The sequence below is a fragment of the Hylobates moloch genome, unplaced genomic scaffold (assembly GCF_009828535.3).
Source record: "Hylobates moloch isolate HMO894 unplaced genomic scaffold, HMol_V3 SCAFFOLD_26, whole genome shotgun sequence".
Classification (NCBI taxonomy): Eukaryota; Metazoa; Chordata; class Mammalia; order Primates; family Hylobatidae; genus Hylobates; species Hylobates moloch.
The window spans coordinates 3,716,753-3,731,045 of NW_026652301.1; the positions used below are offsets into that span (position 1 = coordinate 3,716,753).

General features: G+C 38.3%; 1 protein-coding gene and 1 pseudogene across 5 annotated transcripts in view; both read left to right on the plus strand.

Annotated features, from left to right (window-relative positions):
* Nucleotides 1–14,293, plus strand: part of LOC116463130 (laforin) — a 358,409-nt gene that overhangs the window by 222,376 nt on the left and 121,740 nt on the right. The window lies entirely within an intron of this gene.
* LOC116463129 (zinc finger protein 131-like) lies at nt 1,413–3,887 on the plus strand (annotated as a pseudogene).

Here is a 14,293-nt window from a genome sequence, read left to right on the forward strand (position 1 = left end):
GCAAGGATGACCTCTCTCACCACTCCTATTCAACATTGTATTGGAAGTTCTGGCCAGAGCAATCAATCAAGAGAAAGAAATAAAGGGCATTCAAATAGGAGGAGAGGAAGTCAAACTATCTCTGTTTGCAGATGACATGATCCTATATCTAGAAAATTCCATCATATCAGCCCAAAAGCTTCTTAAGTTGATAAGCAACTACAGCAAAGTCTCAGGATACAGAATCAATTTGTAAAAATTGCTACCTTTCCAATACACCAACAACAGTTAAGCTGAGAGCCAAATCACAAACAAATCCCATCACAATTACAGCTAACAAGGGAAGTGAAAGATCTCTACAAGAAGAGCTACAAAGCACTGCTCAAAGAAATTAGTGGTACTGTGGCCACCCAGGTGTCCAACTGAGCACACCTGCACCAGCAAGGCCTGAGAAGAGGGAGAACCCCGGCTCTTGTGGGGAAATGGAGGGGTAGGGAAGGGTGTGGGGTACATTATGCCCTGAGAATGGAAAGCAAGGAATGAGAGGCTTTGAGGAGAGGAAGTGATAGGGACAGGAGGCAGAGAAATTCTGGGTAGAAAAGGATGGGTCCCTGGTGAGGGTCCCACCCTCAAGCCTGGAACAGCAGCCCAAAGTGAAAACATGCATTCCTGTTTTCCTGAACAAATGTTGCCTTTTCCAAAACCACCCATGGCCTGCCCTGCCCCCAATCCTGTGCCCATAAAATCCCCCAGCTCCACCAGCAGAGAGAGTGGAGAAGAGGAGAAGCAGCTGGATATCAGAGACTATGGTTTGACATTAGAGAGAAGCAGCTTGACTTCAGAGGGATGGCTTGACAGCCATCAGACTGCTTCAGAGAAGAGTCCGGTCCTCCCTGGAAAATCACCTTCTCACTCCATTCCCTTTTCACTTCACCTTCCCTCTGAGAGCCACTTTCATCAGCAATAAAATCCTCTGCATTCACCTTCCTTCAATTTGCTCGTGTGACCCAATTTTTCCTGGATGCCAAACAAGAGCTCAGGTGCCACGGGTGTGGATGAAGGCTGTCACAATGACCCTCTGCCCTTGCTGGTGGAGAGCAACCACCTCATGTGAAAAGGCAGAGGCCCCACTGAGCTGTTAAGCTATCTGTGGATGGCAAAGCTAAAAGAGCACTGTAACACATGCCCTCAGGGGCTTTGGGGGTGGCAGGTACGCCACCCTAGATGGTACTGTGGGGCCGCACAGAATTTTGCTCCTGTGCCAGCACTCAAAAGCACTCACCCCAGCTCCTGCACCTGCTCACCTACATGCTTCCTCCTCAGAGGGGTTGAGCGCAGCGGGTTCGAGTGAGTGAAGTTTGTCCTAGCCGGTGCCAAAGCAGCCAGCTAGCCCCAGGACCCACACTCCAGTTCCTGCCTGTAAAAAGGCCAGGGAAAATTTCCTGCTTCAGAAGGAGGACAGACCATGAACTAGGGCAACCTGATGGCCATGGAGGTTGAAGAGAGGATGAAATGTTTTCAAAAGTTTCCTGAACATTCTAAGATGATCCTCGACTGACTGAATAAACAGCAAGATCAGGACTGGTTTACTGACATAATCCTGATTGTCAACAGACACCATTTTAAGGCTCACGAGGCTCTTTTGGCTGCTTGCAGTAAGTTCTTCTATGAATTATTTCAATTTACCCAGGAACCTTTGGTGGAGATAGAAGGTGTTGGTAAAATGACCTTTTGTAATTTAATTCAGTTCACATATACAGCAAAATAATTGATACAGGAGAAGAAGAAGCCAATGATGTATGGAAAGCAGCAGAGTTCTACAAATGCTAGAAGTTATTGATAGGGATAGGAGGCAGGGAAATTCTGGGCAAAGGAGGGCATGTCCCTGGCAAGGGTCCCACATTCAAGCCTGGGACAGCAACCCAAAGTGAGAGCATGCCTTCCTGTTTTCCCACTCGAATGTCATTTCCAAAGCCAAGCATGACCTGCCCCAACCCCATCCTGTGCCTATAAAAACCCCAGGCTCCATTGGCAGAGAGCAGAGAAGAAAAGAAGCAGCTGGACATCAGAGACTGGTTTGACATCAGAGAGAAGCAGCTTGACTTCAAAGGGATGGCTTGATGGTGTTGCTTTAGAGAGGAGTCCAGCCGAGGTTGGAGGGTCCTGCCAGGGATGGAGTCCACAGGGCCCGCATAGAGTTTTGCTCCTGCCAGCACCCAAAAGCACTTGCCCTGACTCCTGCGCCCGCTCACCTGCATGCTCCCTCCTGTGGTGGGTTGAGTGCAACGGGTTCCAATGAGTAGAATTTGCCTCAGCTGGTGCCGAAGTGGCCGGCTAGCCCCAGCACCTGCACACCAGTTCCTACCCATGAAGGGGTCAGGGAAAATTTCCTGCTTCATTATGAAAGCCCTTGAAGTCAGGAACAAAGAAAACTCAGCTCCATTAGAGGAAAATACCACAGGAAAAAAAGTGGCCAAATAAAAGGAAGATTGCAGCAACTTCAAATGTTATCACAGAATCATTGCCATCTGCAGAATCAGAACCTGTTGAAATTGAGGTAGAGATTGCTGAAGGCACAATTGAAGTGAAGATGAAGGCATCAAAACATTAGAGGAAGTGGATTCTGCCAAGCATCCATAAAGTACACACAGAACACAAGTTCCTCTAATGATTCTGCTCTAGCACTGTTGGCAGATATTACCAGCAAATATCAAGGTGACAGAAAAGGGCAGATTAAAGAAGAAGATGGCCATGCATCTGACCCTACAAGCATACAAGCAGAAAGTATTGAAACTGTGGAACGTCAGTTATCACAAGGACTTGTTCCATTGTGAGAAATGTAATGGTTCATTTAAATCGTTTTATCATTTGAAGGAACGCATGAAATCACACTCTACTGAGAGTTTCAAGTGTGAAATATGCAATGAAAGGTATCTTTGGAAGAGCACATGGAAACAGCACCTAAATTGTTACCATCTTGAAGAAGGTGGAGTCACTAAGAAGCAAAGAACTGGGAAGAAAGTTTATGTATGTCAGTACTGTGAGAAGCAGTTTGACTGTTCTGGACATTTTAAAGAACATCTTAGAAAACATACAGGTGAAAAACCTTTTGAATGTCCAAATTGTCATGAAATATTTGCTAGAAATAGCACCCTCAAATGTCACCTCACTGCATGCCAAACTGGAGTAGATGCAAAAAAGGAAGAAAGAAGCTCTATAAATGCCATGTCTGTAACAGTGTGTTTAACAGCTGGGACCAGTTCAAAGATCACTTGGTAATACACACTGGATATAAACCCAACCATTGTTCTTTATGTGACTTGTGGTTTATGCAAGGAAGTAAATTAATGAGGCATCTCAGTGACACTATTTCAGAGCGTCTAGTAATGGAAGAAGTTCTTTCAGTAGAAACGTGTGCAAACTGAACCTGTGACATCAACGACTATTATAGAACAAATTGGGAAGGTGCGTGTGCTACCATTGCTTCAGGTCCAGGTGGATTCAGCACAAGTGACTGTGGAACACGTCCATCCAGATCTGCTCCAGGACAGCCAGGTACTTTGTTCACACATGAGTGTGCTTCCAGAGTAGGGCCAAATAAGTTATCTAGAAGTGGGTCGAATTCAGAATGAAGAAGGTACTGCCAAGTACATGTAGAGAAGCTTCACTTTGAATGGATAAATCAGATGCCAGTGGAAGTACAAGCTCAACTTCTAGAAGCAGACTTGGACCATGTGACCCCAGAAATCTATGAACCGAGAGGAGAGACAACCTAGCCAAGCAGATGCTGCTGAGGCTGCCAGGGAAGATCATGAAGATGCTGAGGATTAGAGAGCAAGCCAACAGTGGATTCTGAAGCTGAAAAGGCAGAGAATGAGGACAGAACTGCTATGCTCGTTTTAGAATAAAATTACACATGAATATATTTTTAAATTTACTTGTTGGGTTTTTGAATGGATTATGGGCAGTATGACTGTCCTTAAGCTAACAGACAAGTGGACCAAAGTTAAGCTATTTGTTGTTGTGCTGAATTGTTTTTGCTGAAACAAATTGATTCCTCTCCCCTGGCTCAGTGCCACAGAGGAGGGATCTGTTCCCTAAATTAAGGGGAGTTTTGAGAAGTACATTTCTGGAAACTTAAGTGGATTATATTCTTATTACAAGGTTGCATATGACTGTATCTATTTTCATTGTGGTAAAAATTCTCCCTCTTCTCTTTCCCAGGTCATGTTCTTCCTCAAATTTCTTTCATATTATAAAATCAAACTTAAATTATTAGAATACAAGTTTATTCTAATACATGTTAGAAAATCGAATATATAGGAAACACAAGGCTGCATGATGAACATTGCATTGTTACTGTGCAGTTAAATTTTGGCTTTCTTTAGTTTGAACAAACGTTGTGGTCTACCCCAGTACTCACAGATGCCATCTCTGCAACAGAGAGAGGAGTGGTGGCAAAATTTTGAGAATGTTAAGAAAAAAAAGTCCACACCCATGTGCCATTTCAAAACCAGCTAAACTTCTGTAAAGCATCTGTTTCTTTCAAAGTCTGTGTTGTAAGGAGCAATGCAGCCAATGCTATAGTACTTTATATTTTTGCTTATAATAACAACCATGAGTTATTTTTCGCTTAAGTTAGGTTGAGAAATTTTATTTAGTGGCAGCCGAAATGCCAATTTCAATTGGGAAAATTTATTTACCTCTGTGGTAAATTTTATTTTGATTGAAAGTTGCACTAGTATTTTACTACCAGATGAAAAAAAGATGAGCATCATTTAAAAATTAATGTATTTAAAATAAAGTACAGGGAAAAACATGTATATAATTATCAGGCTTTTTTTTGATGGAATCTTTTCCCCCAATCCTTAATGTAAATATCTTGTGCTATAACTTTTAAAGCCATATAAATAAGAGTGCTAAACTGTGGGCTTTTTAAAAAATAAATGTGTAAATATTTTTAATCAGTATTACTTGGAAAATAAAGTATCTCTCTCTCTCTCTCTCTCTCTCTCACACACACACACACACACACACACACACACACACACACACAAATTAGAGATGACACAAACGAATGGGAAAACATTCCATACTCATGGGTAGGAAGAATCTTGATTGTTAAAATGGCCATACAGCCCAAAGCAATTCATAGCTTCAATGCTGTTCCTATCGAACTACCATTGACATTCTTCACAGAAGTAGAAAAAATATTTTAAAATTCATATGGAACCTAAAAAGAGCTTGAATATCCAAGGCAATCCTAACTAAAAAGAACAAAGCTGGAGGCATCACACTACCAGGCTTCAAACTATATCGTGCTGCTACAGTAACCAAACAGCATGGTACTGGTACAAGAATGGTCACCTAGACCAATGGAACAGAATAGAGAACCCAGAAATAAGACCACAGACCTACAACTATCTGATATTTAACAAACCATTCAAGAACAAGCAATGGGGAAAGAAGTCCCTATTCAATAAATGGTGCTGCGATAACTGGCTAGCCGTAAGCAGAAAAGTAAAACTGGACCCCTTCCTTAAACCATATACAAAAATTAACTCAAGATGGATTAAAGACTTACATATAAAACCCAAAACTATAAAAACCCTGGAAGACAACCTAGACAATGCCATTTAGGACATACACATGTCCAAAGATTTTATGATGAAGACACCAAAAACAATTGCAATGAAAGCAAAAATTGACAAATGGACTGTAACTAAACTAGAGAGCTTCTGCACAGCCAAAGAAACTATCAACAGAGTAAACAGACAACCTACAGAATGGGAGAAAATTTTTGCAAACTATGCATCTGAAAAAAAGTCTAATATCTAGCATCTATAAGGAACTTAAATAAATTTACAAGAAACAAAAAGAACATGAACAGACACGTTTCAAAAGAAGACATACATGCGGCCAAGAAGCATATTAAAAGAAGCTCAACATGACTGATCATCAGAGAAATGCAAATCAAAACTACCATGTGATACCATCTCACACCAGTCAGAATGACAATTATTAAAAAGTGAAAAAATAACAGATGCTGGCGAGGTTGCAGAGAAAAGAGAATGCTTATACACTGTTGGTGAGAGTGTAAGTTAGTTCAACCATTGTGGATGACAGTGTGGCGATTCCTCAAAGACCTAAAGACAGAAATACCATTCTACTCAGCAATCCCACTACTGGGTATGTATACAAAGGAACATATGATCCATATGTTGTAAATACACATGCACACATATGTTCATTGTAGCAATATTCACAATAGCAAAGATATGGAATCAACCTAAATGCCCATCAAGGTTAGACTAGATAAAGAAAATGTGGTACATATACCCCATGGAATACTATGCAGCCATAAAAAAGCATAAGATCATATCCTTTGCAGGGGCATGGATGCAGCTAGATGCCATTATCCTTAGCAAACTAATGCATAAACAGAAAATCAAGTACAACATGTTCTCACTATGAGTGGGAGCTAAATGATGAGAACACATGGACACATAGAGGGGAACAACACACACTGGGGCTATTGGAGGGTGGAGGGTGAGAGGAGGGAGAGGATAAAAAACAACTAATGGATACTAGGCTTAATAAGAGGGTGATGAAATAATCTATAAAACAAATCCCGTGACACATGTTTACCTATATAACAAACCTGCGCATCCTGTACATGTACCCCTGAATTTAAAATAAAAGTTAAAAAATAAACTCTTATACATATGTAATGTATAATAGTATAATAGAATATTATTCAGCTTTAAAAAGGAGAGGATTCTTTCATTTGCCAGAACATGGATGAATCTAGAAGAATAAATCAGACACACAGAGAAAAATATTGCATGATTTTACTTATATGTACTATCTTAAAAAATAGGGTCAAATATATAAAGATAGCACATTGAACCACAATAAAACCTTGGTTAGCGGGTTTGGGGGAGAAAAAAGGGAGAAGTAGGTCAAAGGATACAAAGTAGAAACTATGTAGGATGAACAAGTCCCGAGATTAATGTAAAATATGATGACTCTAGTTAAAAACAGTGTATTGTATTAGGGATATTTGCTAAATAAGTAGATTATAGCTGCTCTTGTCATAGTGGAGGAAAAATAGCTAACTATTTGAAGGAAGAACATGTTAATATGGTCTGCTCTAGTAATGATTTTACTATATAAATGTATGTTATAACATCATGTTGTAGCCGTTAAATATGCATAATAACATTGACTTAAAAATAAAAATATTATGTTTAGAGGTGAGTATCCTTAGCACCTCCCACCTCAAGTACCTGAGAAGAGTCCTTCTGGGGTGACCTTCATCTGCAGCCTGCTATAGCTGGCAGCTTTAGCTTTACCTTTTGGGGCAACCCCTCTGGAAGGTTCTATTTGGAACTCTTAAGTATTGACAGCAGTTGCTGCCCTGGTCTACATACTAGTAGATGCCTAGAAACTCTCAGCCAAGCCATGGCTCACAGCATGAAATTTCTTGGCTTTGGTTTGGCTGTATCCTCACCCAAATCTCTTCTTGAATTGTAGCTTTCATAATTCCCACATGTGCTGGGAGGGACCTGGAGGGAGATAACTGAATCATGGGGGCAGTTTCCCCCATACTGTTCTCATGATAATGAGTAAGCCTCACAAGATCTGATGGTTTTATAAGGGGAAACCCCTTTTACTTGGTTCTCATTCTCTCTTGTCTGCCGCCATGTAAGATGTGCCTTTCGCCTTGCATCATGATTGCGAGGCTTCCCCAGCCACATGGAACTGTGAATCCATTAAACCTCTTTTTCTCTATAAATTACCCAGTCTTGGGTATGTCTTTATCAGCATCATGAAAACAGAGTAATACATATTTTATCCCAACAATTTCTCTCATTGCAAGGGCAGAACATCCCTTTTTTGCCTTAAGGTTAACCCAGGCTTCCATGCTCTGAATTTCATCACTTATCCTCAGGGTAAGTGGACCAACACCTCACTCCATGTGACATTTAATCTTCTGTAGGTATTTTCAACCCCGTTTGCTTCCTTCCCTGCAGTTTGTAGTTCATTCACTTCTCTCTCTGAAGTGCTGCCTGAATGCTATCCTATCCCACCCCCTGCCAGTAAAGGCCAAGAGTTTCTGCTTTTTGTCTTCATGCTCTGGCTTCAAAACTCACTCCCACTCAATTACCCACCACTTCACTAGTGATCTCATGGAGCCTGAATCTGGTTTATAGTTATCAGAACATGTTGTAGAATAATATCTCAGTGGCATTTGATGTTACTAACTATGTCCTCTTTTGATACTTCTCTTTGATTTTCCATGACACTACTCTCACCTTGTTGCCCCTCCTCACTCTCACCATTCCTTCTGAGGCTTTATACATTTTTCTATTGCAATTTTATATACTGGCCCAAAATTGGATCTCAGGCAACTTTCCATTCTCAGGCTATAATGTGTGCTGGGGAACCCACTGCTTCATTGGTTTTGTGATAGTACCTCAGCATGTGGGAGAGAGCTGAAAGGGAATTTCTAGCCAATACCTCACTCCTCAATGTTAGTGTGTGTGTGTATGTGTGTGTGTGTGTGTGTGTGTGTGTGTGTGTATATAGATATATAAATGTCATTAATCAGACATCTGTACCTGAATACCAAAATAAAACAAAAACAATAAAAATAAAAACCAGAAACTCTTATGCCATATATTTAAGTAATTAATTATATGAAGTGTACTGCCTTAGTCCTTACCACTGGATATAGCCAAGCAGAATATAGGCAACCATGACTTGGGGATATTACAGAGAGGATCCAAATATTGAATGTTGAATAGATCTTCTTTAAGTTCTCATAAAACCTGAGATATGATGATTCAAATAACATGTATGTGGATATGGTAAATGCAGAAGTTTTGTTTTCACATATTTGTTTTTATTAATCCTCTGAACAATCCAGTGATTTAAGTATTATGTCTGTCTTTTGCATGATTTAAAGGGATCCGGCAGTTAATATATTTGTCCTATAATTACATACAGGATGTAGATGGCAGAGCTGGGATTTGGAGATTATGTCTTTGACTCCAAACACTATACCTTTCACATACTAACAGATGATTCTTTGGTGTGTATATATGTTATTTCTTCAACAGGATTGTTATCTTTTTGGGGGTGGTGAACATGGATCTTCAAAACATTCTCCAGAATACCTAGTCCATCAAATAAGTGCACAGGCAGATCTAGGTTTCATGGGGACTAAAGCTCATAAAATACTTCTTTTAGAAAAAAAATAGAAAATCATGAGTACCTTCTAAGGCTTTGTTTGACAAGGGTCAGTATATATAGGGGGCCTGAAACCAAAGCCTAACTAAATGTATCACAGGACTGAAAATTTGCTACCTAAACACAGTTGTCTGCATCCTAAATCATTACAGAAAAACAGCAGAAAATCTATTTACTATTCAGAATTACTAAAATAGAATTTTCGGCTGTTTCTGATCAGGGACATGATACTCTGATGGTTTCAGAATGAACCAGCCTATTCATCTAAAAGCTGAATTCTATCATTTAACAAGATAGATTTATATCTTTTTAAATTTTTGCATGGTGTTATAAGGTATAGCCCTGCTCATTAGAAAGATGTATTTGTTAGATTTATTAACTTCTTAATGCTTCTTCTCCATCTCAGACAGACTTTTAGAAACCCAAGTAGAGCTAGGGTTCGTGAGGCAAGCCTCCAGTGAGCAGAGGTCATTACTGAATGTGTGAGATACGTTGGCAACAAACTAGAGATGAAAGGCTTGATCATGGTGTTAGCTAAAATGGCACGACAGATAATTTGGGTACAAAACAAAGAAGTGATTAAGAAGCTAGTGTTTTCAAGACTATTGTGTGGAATTATGTGCTTGGGCATCCTTGTTTAACATCACAGCTTGTTCTTGACTAATTATGAAATTGCTTTCTCTTCTCTTGAGTTCTGATTCAAAGTCACCCTAAAGCATAGCAACAAATTTTATCTGTGGATGATTCACTTCCTCAACAGTATGAGGTTGTTCTAGTCATTACTTTTAGGTAAAAGAATAAATGAAATAATATCATCAATTATACTTTAGTCTTCAGGGACATGGTGGAATGATTATTTACCTCCTTAAATTCTAACCTCAAATATAAGAGGCTAAAAAACTTTGAGGAAGTTTCCAGCTTTGTTTTAAGCAGGGAGAAAACCAATCTAGCTATCTTTGCTCCAGAGAGGTATAGAAACTCATCCATTTATGATGACTAAAGATTAAGTGAGCTACCTGTGTTTGTTGAAAGCTGAGTAATGATGGAGGAATTCAAACATGGACTAGCTAGACACTTGGCTTATGTGCTACAGCTAACGTCAGGTAGAAGATTTAATTGAATGCTTGTCAAAGCTACTTTTAACTTTAGGAGGCAGGTTTAAATAATAAGGGCTATTTCATGCTAAAAGACACTGTTTTGATTTTTAAAAAATAAAAAAATAAAGAAGGAAACTTTGATGAACTTACATTTTCCCATTTGCTTTTCTCATTAACATCGTGTCAATACTGTACCAGTATACAGAAAATAAATTGATGAGGCCTATGTTAGCTGAGAGAATAATTGATCCTAAGGTGTGTGTCAAGACAACAAACAGTTTTATTTCTTTTGGAGCTGCATGCACAGCCAAGTACTCCATTCAGAAATTTCCTTTCATGCTTGCCCTTGAAGCTGTTCTTTAAGCTACAGAAAAAAAAAAAAAAAAGAATAGTTATAATTTAAGACATAAATAATCAATGCAATGAAACAAAGAGTATGGCTGAGTGACAAATAGCCAAAAGTTGACTGTAGTTGTTAATGCTGATCTAAAACAAAGAGATTCATAAAGCAAAATGGGTTCTCATTGTATTTTCTATCATCTAGCTTCAGTAAATTTCTGCTTTAAGTAGCTGAATGTTGCCATTTTTTTCTGAACAAAGGCTTCTTTCCAAGTGCATGTGAGGTTTTCGTGCATTATGCTTACTAATGGCCCAGAGGTCCTCATTTTGTCCAAATAAAGATTACATAGAGTATCTTTTTCATTTTACACTAGCAGCAATTACTTTTATTTAAATAAATAGAGGCTCTTTATTGGTACCCATGGGCTGTGATCAAACATACCACCTTTTAACAGCCTTTATTGTCACCTACATGCTGTAATAAAAAGTAGATCAAGCAAGAAGAGCTCCATTTAAAAAATCGTCATATATTCCAAGCATTAACAGTGACAATTATATTCACTATGTAGAAGACATTTTTTACTTCATTGCAAACTATTGCATTTTTGCAACATAATTTCTTTTAAGCCTTAGTGTTAAAGTTGGAAAAAATTGCTGAGTGGCATTCTGTTAACTAACGATATAATTTATTATCATTACCACAACTAATAGTGCTACTGAAATCACAGTGAATCTGAAATTATCATTTGCAAATTCTGCACTGCTTTTATTTTTCAGGAGAAAATGTAAATGTGCACACAAAAAAACAGAAGAACTCTGTTAGTTGGATGTATATAGTTCCCCTGAGAGAAAGAGAATAAGAAACATGTTCATCAGTTTCTTATGATGCCTTTTTTTACAGGTAGTGTAGATTTTTCTATTGAGTCAGGCATAAGATTTGCTTCTAAGCATTTGTATGATTGACTTGGTGAATGACCATGGTTTGGTCCTTATGTATGTATTCATCCAAATATGTTGTTTATGGTCTCACTAAATTATCCTTAAAGAAACTAGAGCATAAGACTGATTTCAACCTAGAGACTATATGTACACATTTTCTGTTAGAAAAATAATGGATCTTAATATTTTAATAATGACAGTATGTATTAGTTATCATTTCTGTATAATAAATTATCACAAAACTTAGTGGCTTAAAATAACAACAAGTACTTATATCCCACAGTTTCAGCATGTCATGAATTTGAAAGTGGCTTGGCTGAGTAGTTCTGGGTCAGGGTCTTTCCTGAGATTGTAGTCAGGTCTTGGCCTGGGCTGCAGTTATCTGAAGACCTGACTGGGGCCAGATGATCCATTATCGAGGTGGCCCCTTATAGTTAACTGTAACAATTAGGCTACTAAATTAGCATCCCTGATAAGGAAAACCTAGCATTTAATAAGCTCATCAAGGGCAGCTACCAGTAATGCTTTCCCTGAAGCAACAATCTATTTTATCCTTGAAATAGTGTGATATTTAGAAACTGATCATTTTGGACCTCCCCTTCTGGCAGTATGGCAGAATAAATTTTCTGAAAATTCTCCAGTTTAAAAAACAAATAAACAAATGAAAAAATAAGCTTTTACTTTGGAACAAATATGCCTTTTAATTTATTTTTGGTTTAAAAGTAAAAAATAAAGGAAATCTTTGAGGGCATCCTTCTCCACTGTCCAAAGGATATAAAAGATTAGCGAACAAAAAGCAATCACAGAAAGCCCCAAGGTTGCCCTGAGGGCAATTGTTTTTTTCTAGTGCTACCATCCATTGGGAGATTAAATCCTGTGACAGTTTAAGGTGGAAATGCTGATACAGGAAATTCTTCATTAGTCCACACAACTTTAAGGGGCTAGATTGTTCCCAGCACACAAGTGCTCTTAACTTTCAACAGATGCAAATGCAAAGTTTCTTTGGCCCATGCAACCCCAGTTTAGACTCATAGGTTTTCCACATAAAAATATCCAATTATGAGCTCATTATTAAAGATCACCAAATAAACAAGGAAATAAGCTGCCATGTATAAGGGTTACCAGAAATAATTGCTAATACACTTAAACCCCAAAAGACTTAAGATTAGAATTACTCATAGTTGTAAAAGAGATATTTAAATAAATAGGAGGAAGTCATAAAAATAAGCAAATGATAATAAGCTATCAAATATTATCAGATACAATTGAAAAGGTTCATTTAATCAAAAGGTCTATCACTTTGGTATGTGTATGTCTCTAAGTAGCCTCAAGATATAGTAAGGAAAAAGGTAAATTGGACTTGATTTCACAAGTCAAACACTTTTGTACATCACAGGACATTGTGAAGAAATTGAAAAGATAACCTACAGAATGGGAGAAAATATTTGCAAATCATATTTCTAATAGGGAATTAATATTCAAGATATAAAAAGATCTCTTACAGCTTGTTAAGATTTGGGTTTGTGTTCCTACCCAAATCTCATGTCCAATTGTAATCCTCAATGTTGGAAGGGGGCCCTGGTGGGAGGTGATTGGATTGTGGGGGCAGATTTTCCCCTTGCTGTTCTTGTGATAGCTAATTCTCACAAGATCTGCTTGTTTAAAAGTGTGTACCACTTCCCCCTTCCCTTTCTTCCTCCTGCTCTGGCCATGTAAGATGTGCCTGCTTCCTCTTCTACCATGACTGAAAGTTTCCTAAGGCTTCCTCAGCCATGTTTCCTGTACAGCTTGTAGAACTATGAGTCAATTAAACCTCTTTTTTTTTTAATAAATTACCCAGTCTTAGGTAGTTATTTATAGCAGTGTGAACGAGTACACTACTGAAAAACAAAGAGACAGACAACCCAATTAAAAACTGGCAAACAATTTAATGGTACATTTCTCGAAAGAAGATATATGAATGGCTCATAGTCACATGAAAAGATGCTCAACAATACTAATCATTAGAAAATTGAGATACCACTTTGCAACTACTGGCATGGCTATAATTTTCTTTAAAAAAGAAAATAAAAAGTGTTGGCAAGGATGTGGAGGAATTGAAATCCTTGTATGTTGCTGGTGAGAATGTAAAATGGTGCAGCCTCCATGGAAAATAGTTGGTGGTCCTTCAAAACGCTAAACATGGGAGTGTCATATGACTCATCAAATCCACTGCTAGGTAGGTACCCAGAAGAATTGAAAACAGGGACTCAAACAGATATTTGTATGCCAATATTCATTGCAACATTATTTACAATAGCCAAAAGATGAAAACAAACCAGGTGTCTATCAACTTATGAAAAGGTAAACAAAATGTGGCATATAGAGCCATAAAAAGTAATAGAGTTCTGAAACATGCTACAACATGGATGAAACTTGAAAACATTGTGCTAAGGGAAATAAGTCTATCACAAAAGGACATATGTTGTATGATTCCATTTATATGAAATACCAGAATAGGCAAATTTGTACAGACATAAAGTAGATAAGAAGTTATGGGGACTGGGACAGAGGGGAGTATGTAGTTGTTGCTGATGGTCATAGAGTTTGTTTGGGGTGATAAAAAAATTTTGTAAAAAGATAGTGGTGATAGTTGCACAACATTGTGAATGCAGTTAATACCCTTGAATCATATATATATATAT